A 12,263-nucleotide genomic window follows, 5' to 3' on the forward strand; every position below is an offset into this window, starting at 1 on the left:
AACGGAAATGAGCCCAAATTACAATAGAGATTAAGATGAAAACAAATTTCTTGAAAATTGGGTAGCATTCCGGCTTAAAATTGGACGTTCCCGGATAGCAAGGTAGCACAAACAGCAAGAAGGCAACATCAATTAAGCACAGCAGCAGTGGTACAGTACGCAACAACGCAAATTGCATAAAATAGCAACCCAAAATCAGCATACAACACCCAAGTAAACAAACAGCAAATCATGCACAAACGGAGCACTTATCAGGCCTAGAATCCTCTATCCAGACCTAGCTACCTAACCGTAGTTATTTCTAACTAACCTAACATGCAAAAATTTCACTTCTAACTAACTAACAGAGAACTAACAGAAACAAAAAAAAATTAACAAAAAGCAGAGTTGGAACAGGAACCTGGGAGCTGAGTAAGAAGAAATGGAAATGGGAAGTAGGGACGTAGAATTGGGACGGGGATAGCAGAGACTGAGGGCTGTGCCGGCAAGGTAGAACGTGCCACCGTGGACGGTGGTCGCCGCGGAGCAGCGGCGGAAGGAGAGAGTGAGAGGGAAGTGTTGAGCCAGAGCGGTTGAGAGGGCGAGGGAGAGAAAGGCAGAGGAGTTGGGTGGCGACGGCAGCAGTCGCCGGCGGTGACAGCGGAGTGACGGGGTATGGGAAGGAGAGGGAGATGGCGAAAGGGAGAAGCAGAAGGGTGCGCGACTGTACAGTGCTCTTCGCGCATTAGGGTTATCATCTTTTCGAATTGACGTGGGCGCGCACCGTGCTCGTTCGCGTACATTGATGAAACTAGGAACCTACGCGTGCGCATACAACGCGCTCTGGATGGGAAAACTCTATAGGCGCGCGTGCGCGTACAGTGCGCGCACGCGTACATTGAGTTGGGCTAGAGGCTTAGAGTGGGCTTGACGCACGCCCAACTCTCTGGACAACAGCCTGGAGTGGCGGTGACGCGTGCGCTCGCGTCCTTTCCTCCTTTTGGCACATGGGCACGCACGTGGCGAGTGCGCGTTTGCGCAAGATGAGTTGGGCTGGGGGCTTAAAGTTGGCCCAGATCCAGCGCAATTCTCTGGAGATTGGCTCAGAGGTTGCAGCAGCAGATCGAAGCGGACGCGGCATGTGTGCGTCCGCGTGCACTTCCTTGTTCTCGTGATCGGCGCGCACGCACGTAGTGCGCGTTAGCGTGGGTTGTGTTGGGCTTAGGGCATAGTGTTTGCCCAAGAGAGGCCCGACTCTCTAGAGTTTGGGTGATGAATCAGCCACTCATGGACGCGTGCGCGTACATCGTGCGCGCGCGTCCAACCCCTTCTCTTTTTTTTTTTGCCCTTTAAGCAAAAAAATTGTGCTCAGGTGCTCCCTATACTGCTCACAACTCTTTATTCAATCAACTATCATACAATTCACAAAAATGCAGTTCGATATTATTCATCTACTACTAAACACAACATACATGTGACTATGCTGACAATTAAGTTGTACAAACAAATCTATATGAGACATCTACCTACAATGGCAACTCAAATCACTTATTAAGCAAAATTAAAAAAGAATGGAAAGAGTTTACCATGGTGGGGTGTCTCCCACCTAGCACTTTTAGTTTAAGTCCTTAAGTTGGACATGTTGAGAGACTCATTGTCATGGCGGCTTATGCTTGTACTCATCCTTGAATCTCCAAGGATCTTTGCTTCTCAATTGGTTGATAGAATTTCCAACCATCTTCACCAATCTAGGGTAGAGTTCTACCCAAGATATAAGTCCCCATAGTTGGTCTTCACTTAGCGAACCGGGATCCCATATCTTATCTTCACACCCATCCATGAGTTGAATTTCATGATTTTCCCGTACGGGTGGTTGACATGAGGGCGGTCGACACATAGAATCCTCTTTAGTCCACCCATTCTTCCTTCTAGACCCATACGAAGTGGTTCTTGTCCCATCATAATCCTTATACCTTAAAGCTTTGACCTTAGTGAGCTTTATACCAAATTTCCACCCACTATACAATTCTCTTTTTCCTTTAAGTCCACAAAGAGCTCTAAGTTGTCCATCCGTTTCAATCAAACCATATTCAAGTGAGAAATTAAAGCTTAGAGATAGAGATTTTACCCACTTAAATGTTGTATTGGGTGGTAACTTGGGAAGGGGGGCTTCCCCACACTTACACAATGCAAGGTCCACTTCCTTGTGCTCTTCTTTGTGTATTTCCACCTCTTGACAAATTTCTTCAAGTTCAACCTTTTCCCTTTCATCACTCGGCTTGGTGTTGTCTTCAAGAACTTCATCTTGCCCAATAGGAGGTGATTCAATTTTGGATAGGAATTCATTGATGAATGAATCCATCTCTTGATCAACCTCTTCATATTCTTCAATTTCAATATACACCATGCCAACGTTGTCCTCTTGGTAGTTCTCTTTCTCATTGCTCACCAAGGGTATGGGAGGTTGTGCACATTCTTTTATAATTTCAACTTCATGTCCAATGGGAGAGGATTCCATTGTAGAGAGAAATTCATCCATGATAGAATCCATCTCTTGATAAGCCTCTTCCAAGTCTTCAACTATGACATGCCTTGGAGGTTGCACACCCTCTTCAACATCAATATCAAGCTTCTTGGAAGAGTGCTCCATGATGCTACATTCCTTTGGACTTTCAACATCTCCTAAATCTTCGACCACTTCTTCTTTTTCTTCAATGATCATAGGCTCCTCCCATTGTTCCAACACAAAACTTAGTTCTCCCTTCTCTACCGGATTGTCCAATTTCTCCTTCATGCTTTGCTTTTCTTTAGGTTTTCCCCATGTGGCTACGGGGGAAACTTGAGATTTTAAATATTGGTGGGCTAGAGCATGCACTACCTTGGTCAAATTGGTCACAAACTCAAATGTATCCCGCTTCATGGCTTCTTGCCCTTGAAGTAACAAAGTGAGAGAATCGTTCATTGGGGCTTGGGGTGAGTAGGAAGGTTCATTATTTTGGAGAGAGGATTCATGGTAGGAAGGTGATTCCTCTTGATAAAATTGTGGAGATGGTGTGTATTGAGGTGGTTCTTGGTAGTAATCTTGATAGGGTTGTGGTGGTTCTAAAGGTTCTTGCTCATAATGATCACAAGGATGTGGTATGGGTGATTGGTTATATGATGGATAAGGGTCACATAAAGGTACTTGGTAGAAAGGGGCTTGTGAGTATGGTTGAGCATCATGTTGAGGATAAGATTTATAGGTATATGGTGGTGGTTGATTGTCATAAAAGGAGTCACCATAACCATTGAATTGACAGGCATTAGGATGAGAATTATACCTATAAGTGTCCGGAGGTTAGTGCCAATAGGAGTGATCAATTCCTTGAGGCTCCTCCCATCTTTGTTGGTTCCATCCATGGTACATGTTAGCATTGAATTTCACATTCCCTACAACACAATTAGAGCCAAACTCATAGCCAAAGTGAGAATTCATTATGGAAAAACAAAATAAAACTAACAAAATCTAGTAAACAAGCAAAAGACAAACTATTTACACTATTCACATATGTACAATAACCAATAACATAACACCATTGCAACTCCCCGGCAACAGCGCCATTTTGATGAATGGATTTTTGACGGTTTAGAATTTCACTAATGAAATCCCGTTGTAAAGTATAGTTTATAAACCAAACAATAATCCTTTCATACAAAAAAGTTGTTTGTCACTAGTACAAACCCCTAAAATTTATACCGAAGTATTAGACCTCGGGTCGTTCTCCCTAGGAATTGTAATGAAGTGTCTTGTTATTGGTTGTGAGTTATAATTGGGGTTTTTAAGATTTTAGACAAGAAATGTAAATGGCAAAGAAAATAAACCAAACTAATAGCTAGCAAAGCTCTTGGCAAGATATGAGTACTAGAAGTCCTATCCTAGTTACCCTCCTCAATTGTGATGACAAATTGTCCATTACTCCCACTTAGTTAACCTTGGAGGAAAGTCAAGTGGATGAATCAATTTAATTCCTCAAGTCCTAATCAACTCCTAAAGGAAAGACTAGCTTTAGAGGCATTCAAATCAATTAGCAACTTCTAATTGTCAATCAACAAGGGAATTAGATAACTCAAGAGTCACTAATTACTCTACCTAGGCCAAGAGGAACAAAACCTACACTAAAATCTAACCAAGCATTTCATCAAACACTTGGAAGGCACAAAAGAAAAGCATAGTAAATTGAGAACAAGAATAGAATCTAACAACAATTATTGCAAAGAATTAACAACAACAATCAAGGAAATCACAATTATCATGAATTGCCTCAAATTGCATTATTGAAAGAAAACAAAGAAACAACAATCTATCCAAAACAAAATGAAGAATTACAATTATTAAAGCACATAACTAGAAAGAGGAAGATGGGAAGATTAAGAATTGATAAAAGAAAAATGGATCAAAGCATGAATTAAACCTAGATCTAAGAAGAGAGATTAACCTAAACCTAATCCTAATTCTAGAGAGAAGTGAGAGCTTCTCTCTCTAAACTACTCTAAAACTAAAACTATGACTAATGGTAATGAACTCCCCCTTTTCTCCCCTCAATCCTTGATCCTTTTATTCCTTTCTATCAGCAATTGGCCCCAAAATGGGTTCAGAAACCCTTCCAAATCGCCAGGCACGTATTGTTTTAATGAAGTCATGTGCCGACGGCGATGCGTGCACGCCCCTGGCCGATTCCGCAATGTGCGCGCGAGCGCCTTGTGCGCATGCGCGTGCTTGGCTGATTTCACTTCTTTGACTTTTCTTGCTTCTCTCCACTTGTATGCTTCCTTCCTTGGTCCCTTTGATCCATGCCTAGCCTATTTCAATCCTGGAATTACTAGCAAACACATCAAGGCATCTTATGGAATCAAAGAGGAATTAGAATTCATCAAAATAAGACTTAAAAAGCATGTTTTTACACTTAAGCACAAATACGGGAGAGATTACAAAACCATGCTAATTCATAGGTTAAATGCGAGAAAAGGTCATCAAAATACTCTAAATTCAATACAAGATAAACCATCAAATTGGGGTTTATCACCTATCCATTGATGCTCAAAGCCTTGGATCCTTTTTACCCTTGCCTTTTGGTTTTAAAGGCTATTGGCTTTTTCTGCTTGCTTTTTCTTTTTCTTTCTGTATTATTTTTTTCGCCACTTTTTTTTATTTTTTTTCGCAAGCTTTTGCTTTTTCACTGCATTTTCTTGCTTCAAGAATCAATTTCATGATTTTTCAGATTATCAATAACATTTCTCTTTGTTCATCATTCTTTCAAGAGCCAACAATTTTAACATTCATAAACAACAAGATAAAAAATATGCACTGTTCAAGCATTCATTCAGAAAACAAAAGGTATTGTCACCACATCAATATAATTAAACTAATGTCAAGGATAAATTCGAAACTCATGTACTTCTTGTTCTTTTGAATTAGGAACATTTTTCATTTAAGAGAGGTGAAGGATTCATGGAATTATTCATACCCTAAGACATAGTTACTACATACTGATGATCATGAAGTAGAGACACAAAACATAAACAAACATATAGCATAAAAACCAAAAAAAAAAGAGAAATAAGAACAAGGAATGAGTCCACCTTAGTGATGGTGGCGCTTTCTTCTTGAAGAACCAATGATGTCCTTGAGCTCTTCTATGTCTTTTCCTCGCCTTTATTGCTCCTCCCTCATTGCTCTTTGATCTTCTCTAATTTCATGGAGAATGATGGAGTGCTCTCGATGTTCCACCCTTAATTGATCCATATTGTAACTCAAATCTTCCAGAGAAGTGTTGAGTTGTTCCTAATAGTTGTTGGGAGGAAAGTGCATCCCTTGAGGCATCTCAAGGATTTCTTGATGATGAGCTTCCTAATGTGTCTCTTGAGATCCATGAATGGGCTCTCTTGTTTGCTCCATCCTCTTCTTAGTGATGGGCTTATCCTCATCAATGGGGATGTCTCCTTCTATGATAACTCCAGCTGAGTAACATAGATAGAAAATAAGACGAGGAAAAGCTAGCCTTGCCATGGTGGAGGACTTTTTGGCTATTTTGTAGAATTCAAGGGAGATGACTTCATGAACTTCTACTTCCTCTCCATTCATGATGCTATGGATCATGATGGCCTGATCCACAGTAACTTCGGAACGGTTGCTAGTGAGGATGATGGAGCGTTGGATGAACTCCAACCATCCTCTAGCCACAGGCTTGAGGTCCAGTCATCTTAATTGAACCGGCTTGCCTTTGGAGTCTCTTTTCCATTTAGCTCCTTTCACACAAATGTCCATGAGGACTTGGTCCAACCTTTGATCAAAGTTGACCCTTCTAGTGTAGGGGCATGCATCTCCTTGCATCATGGGCAAGTTGAATGCCAACCTCACATTTTACGGACTGAAATCTAAGTATTTCCCCCGAACCATTGTAAGATAATTCTTTGGGTTCGGGTTCATACTTTGATCATGGTTCCTAGTTATCCATGCATTGGCATAGAACTCTTGAACAATTAGGATTCCGACTTGTTGAATGGGGTTGGTCAAAACTTCCCAACCTCTTCTTTGGATCTCATGTCGGATCTCCAGATACTCATTTTTCTTGAGCTTGAAAGGGACCTCGGGGATCACCTTCTTCTTGGCCACAACATCATAGAAGTGGTCTTGATGGGCTTTGGAGATGAATCTCTCCATCTCCCATGACTTGGAGGTGGAAGCTTTTGTCTTTCCTTTCCCTTTTCTAGAGGTTTCTTCGGCCTTAGGTGCCATCAATGGTTATGGAAAAACAAAAAGCTATGTTTTTACCACACCAAACTTAGAATATTGCTCGCCCATGAGCAAGAGAAGAAAGAAGAAGAAGAAGAATAAAATATGGAGGAAAGGGAGAAGTGTTTGGTTTCGGCCAAGGTAAAGAAGAGAGGTTTGTGGTGTGTGAAAATGATGAAGGATAGAGGGGTTTATATAGTGAAGGGAGAGGGAGTAGGTTCGGCTATTTAGGGTGGGTTTTGGTGGGAAAGAGATTTTGAATTTTGAAGGTAGGTGGGGTTTATGGGGAAGAGTGGATGGATGTGAGTGGTGAAGAGGTGATGGGGAAGAGAGATTGAGGTGATTGGTGAAGGGTTTTGGGGAAGAGTGTTTATTGGATTGTGTGAAGAGGAGAGAAGGTGAGTTGAGGTAGGTGGGGATCCTGTAGGGTCCACAGATCCTGGGGTGATCCTGTGGGGTCCACAGATCTTGAGGTGTCAAGGATTATCATCCCTGCACCAATGAGGCATGTAAAATGCCCTCTGCATGCAATCCTAGCGTTCAACGCCAGATTGATGCTTGTTTCTGGCATTGAACGCCAGCTTCCTGCTTGTTTTGGGCGTCCAACGCTCATTTGCAGCATGTTTCTGGCATTGAACGCCAGTTCCATGCTTGTTTCTGGCGTTCAGCGCCAGCTTTCCTCAGGGTGTATTCCTGGAATTTAAATGCCATGATGCTGCTTGTTTTTGGCATTCAACGCCAGATCCATGCTCTGTTTTGGCGTTGAACGCCAGTCAGATGTTCCTTACTGGCATTTAAACGCCAGTAAGTCCTTCCTCAAGGGTGTGCTTTTTCTTCTACTTTTTTTATTCTGTTTTTAATTTTTGTATTTATTTTGTGACTCCACATGATTATGAATCTAATAAAACATAAAAGAACAATAAAAGAAAAATAAAATTAGATAAATAAAAATTGGGTTGCCTCCCAATGAGTGCTTCTTTAATGTCAATAGCTTGACAGTGGGCTCTCATGGAGCCTCACAGGTGATCAGGTCAATGTTGTAGATTCCCAACACCAAAATTAGAGTTTGGATGTGGGGTTTTAACACCAAACTTAGAGTTTGGTTGTGGCATTGATGAGCGGATATTTTATACGCTTTTTGGGGGTAATTTCATGTAGATTTTAGTATGTTTTAGTTAGTTTTTAGTATAATTTTATTAGTTTTTAGGCAAAATTCATATTTCTGGACTTTACTATGAGTTTATGTGTTTTTTTATAATTTCAGGTATTTTCTGGCTGAAATTGAGGCAGCTGAGCAAAAATCTAATTTAGGCTGAAAAAGGACTGCTGATGTTGTTGGATTCTGACCTCCCTGCACTCGGGATGGATTTTTTGGAGCTAAAGGAGTCCAATTGGCGCGCTCTCAATTGGGTTGGAAAGTAGACATCCAGGGCTTTTCAGTAATTTATAATAGTCCATACTTTGCACGAAGATAGATGACGTAAACTGGCGTTCAACGCCAGTTCCATGTTGCAGTTTGGCGTTCAGCGCCAGAAACAGGTTGCAAGTTGGAGTTTAACGCCAGAAACAGGTTACAACCTGGCGTTCAACTCCAAAAACAGCCCAGGCACGTGAAAAGCTTAAGTCTCAGCCCCAGCACACACCAAGTGGGCACCAGAAGTGGATTTCTGCACTATCCATGCTAGTTTACTCATTTTCTGTAAACCTAGGTTACTAGTTTAGTATTTAAACAACTTTTAGAGACTTATTTTGTATCTCATGACATTTTAGATCTGAATTATATACCTTTTGACAGAATGAGTCTCTAAACTCCATTGTTGGGGGTGAAGAGCTCTGCAGCGTCTCGATGAATTAATGCAATTATTTCTGTTTTCCATTCAAACACGCTTGTTCCTATCTAAGATGTTCATTCGCGCTTCACTATGAAGAAGGTGATGATCCGTGACACTCATCACCTTCCTCAATCCATGAATGTGTGCCTGACATCCACCTCTGTTCTACATTAGATTGAATGAGTATCTCTTAGATTTCTTAATCAGAATCTTCGTGGTATAAGCTAGAATCCATTGGCAGCATCCTTGAGAATCTGGAAAGTCTAAACCTTGTCTGTGGTATTCTGAGTAGGATTCTGGGATTGGATGACTGTAACGAGCTTCAAACTCGTGAGTGTTGGGCGAGTGACAGATGCAAAAGGATCAAGGGATCTTATTCCGACATGATCGAGAACCGACAGATGATTAGTCGTGCTGTGACAGAGCATTTGGACCATTTTCAATAAGAGGATGGGAGGTAGCCATTGACAACAGTGATGCCCTACATACAGCTTGCCATGGAAGGAGCCTTGCATGTATAAAAGTGAGAAAGCATTATGTTGCAGGAATTCAGAGGACAAAATATCTCCAAAACTCCAACATATTCTCCATTACTGCGTAACAATTATTTATTTTATGCCCTTTCACTTTTTACAATTAAAACTAAGAATCATTATTGATATTATATCCTGACTAAGAGTTACAGGATAACCATAGCTTGCTTCAAGCCAACAATCTCCGTGGGATTCGACCCTTACTCACGTAAGGTATTACTTGGACGACCCAGTGTACTTGCTTGTTAATTGTGCGAAGTTATGAAAAATTGTGATTTCCAATTTCGTGCACCAAGTTTTTGGCGCCGTTGCCAGGGATTGTTTGAGTTTGAACAACTGACGGTGAATCTTGTTGCTTAGATTAGGAAAAATTTGTCTTTTTTTCACTAGAATTGCATCTTTTATTATCCCTTCTAAAAAAAATTTTCAAAAAATATTATTTTTCTTTACTAATTTTTAGTTTTTCTGTGAGTTTAGTGTCATGTTTTAAGTTTGGTGTCAATTGCATGCTTTTCTTTGTCTTTCAATTTTCGAATTGCATGTTCTTTATTTTTCCTTGATCTTCAAATTGTTCTTGTCAATTTTTCTTGTTTGATCTTTAGTTTTTCCTATTCTGTGTGTTTTCGTGTTTTCCTTGTGCATTTTCAAAATATTAGTTTTCAAAAAATTTTTTATTTTTAATTATTAAAAATAACTCTTTAAAACACGTTACATTTATAGCTCAGTTAGCTAGAGCGTTGGCTTATGTTCTTGGCAAGTGGGTATAATCTTTTTAAAATTTTTTCAAAAATAATTTTTCTTTGATTGAATCTTGTGCCAAACTTTAAGTTTGGTGTTCTCTTGTTAATTTTCTTTAATTTTCGAAAATTTAATTTGGTTTTCAAAAAAAAATTTTAAGTTTGGTGTTCTTTCTTTTGTTCTTGTTGTTCTTGTGAATCTTCAAATTGTTCTTGAGTCTTCTTTGTGTTTTGATCTTAAAATTTTTAAGTTTGGTGTTCCTTGGTGTTTTCCCTCCAAAATTTTCGAAAACATTAGATCTAAAAATTTTAAGTCTTGTGTCTTTTGTGTGTTTTTCTCTTTCATCATAAAATTCAAAAATAAAAAAAAAATTATCTTTTCTAACTATTTTTAAGCAATTTTTTCGAAATTTTCTATAAAAATTCAGATTTCAATTTCAAAAATTTTCAAAATATTATCCTTTTAAGATTTTTTAAAAAAATAAAAAAATCACATCTTTTTCAAAAATATCCTAACCACTTTTTCTCTCCTCATTTTTTTTGCAAATTTTTTAAATATTTTTTAAATTTTATTTTTATTTTTTATTTTGGTTTCTATTTTATTCTATTTTATTATTTCGAAAATTATTTTCTTATATAATAAAATAAATAAAATAAATCCACATCATCTCCCTTTCTCCATTATGGACCTAAGTGGAAATGAGTAGTCCAGAAAGACTCTGGGGTCATATGCCAACCCCACTACTGCTTCATATGGGAGTAGTATCTGTATACCCTCCATCAGAGTTAGTAGCTTTGAGTTGAATCCTCAGCTCATTATGATGATGTAGCAAAGTTGCCAGTATTCTGGTCTTTCACAAGAAGAACCTATAGAGTTTCTGGCACAGTTTTTACAAATTGCTGACACAGTACATGATAAGGAAGTAGATCAGGATGTCTACAGATTATTACTGTTTCCATTTGCTGTAAAAGACCAAGCTAAGAGGTGGTTAAATAACCAACCTAAGGACAGCATAAAGACATGGAAACATCTGTCAGAAAAATTCCTGAATCACTATTTTCCTCCAAAACGGATGACACAGCTAAGGCTGAGCATCCAAGGCTTTAAACAAGGAGATAATGAATCCCTTTATGATGCTTGGGAGAGATACAGAGAGATGCTAAGAAAATACCCCTCTGAAATGTTTTCAGAGTGGGTGCAGTTAGACATCTTCTATTATGGGCTTACAAAAAGAGCTCAGACTTCTCTAGACCACTCAGCTGGTGGATCTATACACATGAGAAAGACAATAGAAGAAGCTCAAGATCTTATTGATACAGTTGCCAGAAATCAGCATCTGTACCTAAGCAGTGAACCTTCCATCAACGAAGAGGCTAAAACAGTAACTGCTGAACTCAGTCCTGTAGATCAAGCTACTGAATTTAATCAGCAATTAGATTTTCTAACAAAACAGCTAGCTGAATTCAAGGAAATATTACAAGAAATAAGAATGGGTAATATGAATATGGAAGTGCAGTTGAAGTAAACAGAACAGTGGTTATCAAAACAAATAATAGAAGAATGCCAAGTAGTTCAATTAAGAAGTGGAAAAACATTAAATACCCCACTTCAAGGCAGCAGGAAGCCAAGAAATGAACAGACTGCTACCCAAAATCCCTCTAAGGACAGTCAGAGCCCAGAGAGGAATAATTCTGGTGCTCAAACGCCAGATAATGGGTGGAAAGCTGGTGTTGAACGCCCAACCCATGCTCAGTCCTGGCGTTCAACGCCAGAAACAAGCAAGGAAATGGTGTTGAACGCCCAAAGGAAGCCTAGTTCTGGCGTTCAGACGCCAGAAACAAATAAGGAGTTGGCGTCTAACGCCACTCCAGCTTCCACCCCTGGTATTCAAACACCAGTGGGGATCAGACACATACAAGTGCTGATAGCAACTCCTCTAGAAAGGCTTCTCAACCCACGACTGTATGTAATAAACCTGCAGCAACTAAGGTTGATGAATACAAAGCCAAAATGCCTTATCCTTAAAAACTCTATCAAGCAAAACAGGATAAGCAATTTGCTCGCTTTGCAGACTATCTCAGGACTCTTGAAATAAAGATTCCATTTGCAGAAGCACTTGAGCAAATATTCTCTTATGCTAAGTTCATAAAAGAGATCTTAAGTCATAAGAAGGATTGGAGGGAAACTGAAAAAGTTTACCTCACTGAAGAATGCAGTGAAGTCATTCTGAAAAGCTTACCTGAGAAGCTTAAAGATCTCGGAAGCTTTATAATACCATGCACATTAGAAGGTACTTGTACCAAGCAAGCTCTATGTGATCTTAGGGCAAGTATCAACCTAATACCTGCATCTACTATCAAAAAGCTTGGATTGACTGATGAAGTCAAACCAACCTGGATATGTCTCCAA

Source organism: Arachis duranensis, chromosome 1, assembly GCF_000817695.3.
Source record: "Arachis duranensis cultivar V14167 chromosome 1, aradu.V14167.gnm2.J7QH, whole genome shotgun sequence".
Classification (NCBI taxonomy): Eukaryota; Viridiplantae; Streptophyta; class Magnoliopsida; order Fabales; family Fabaceae; genus Arachis; species Arachis duranensis.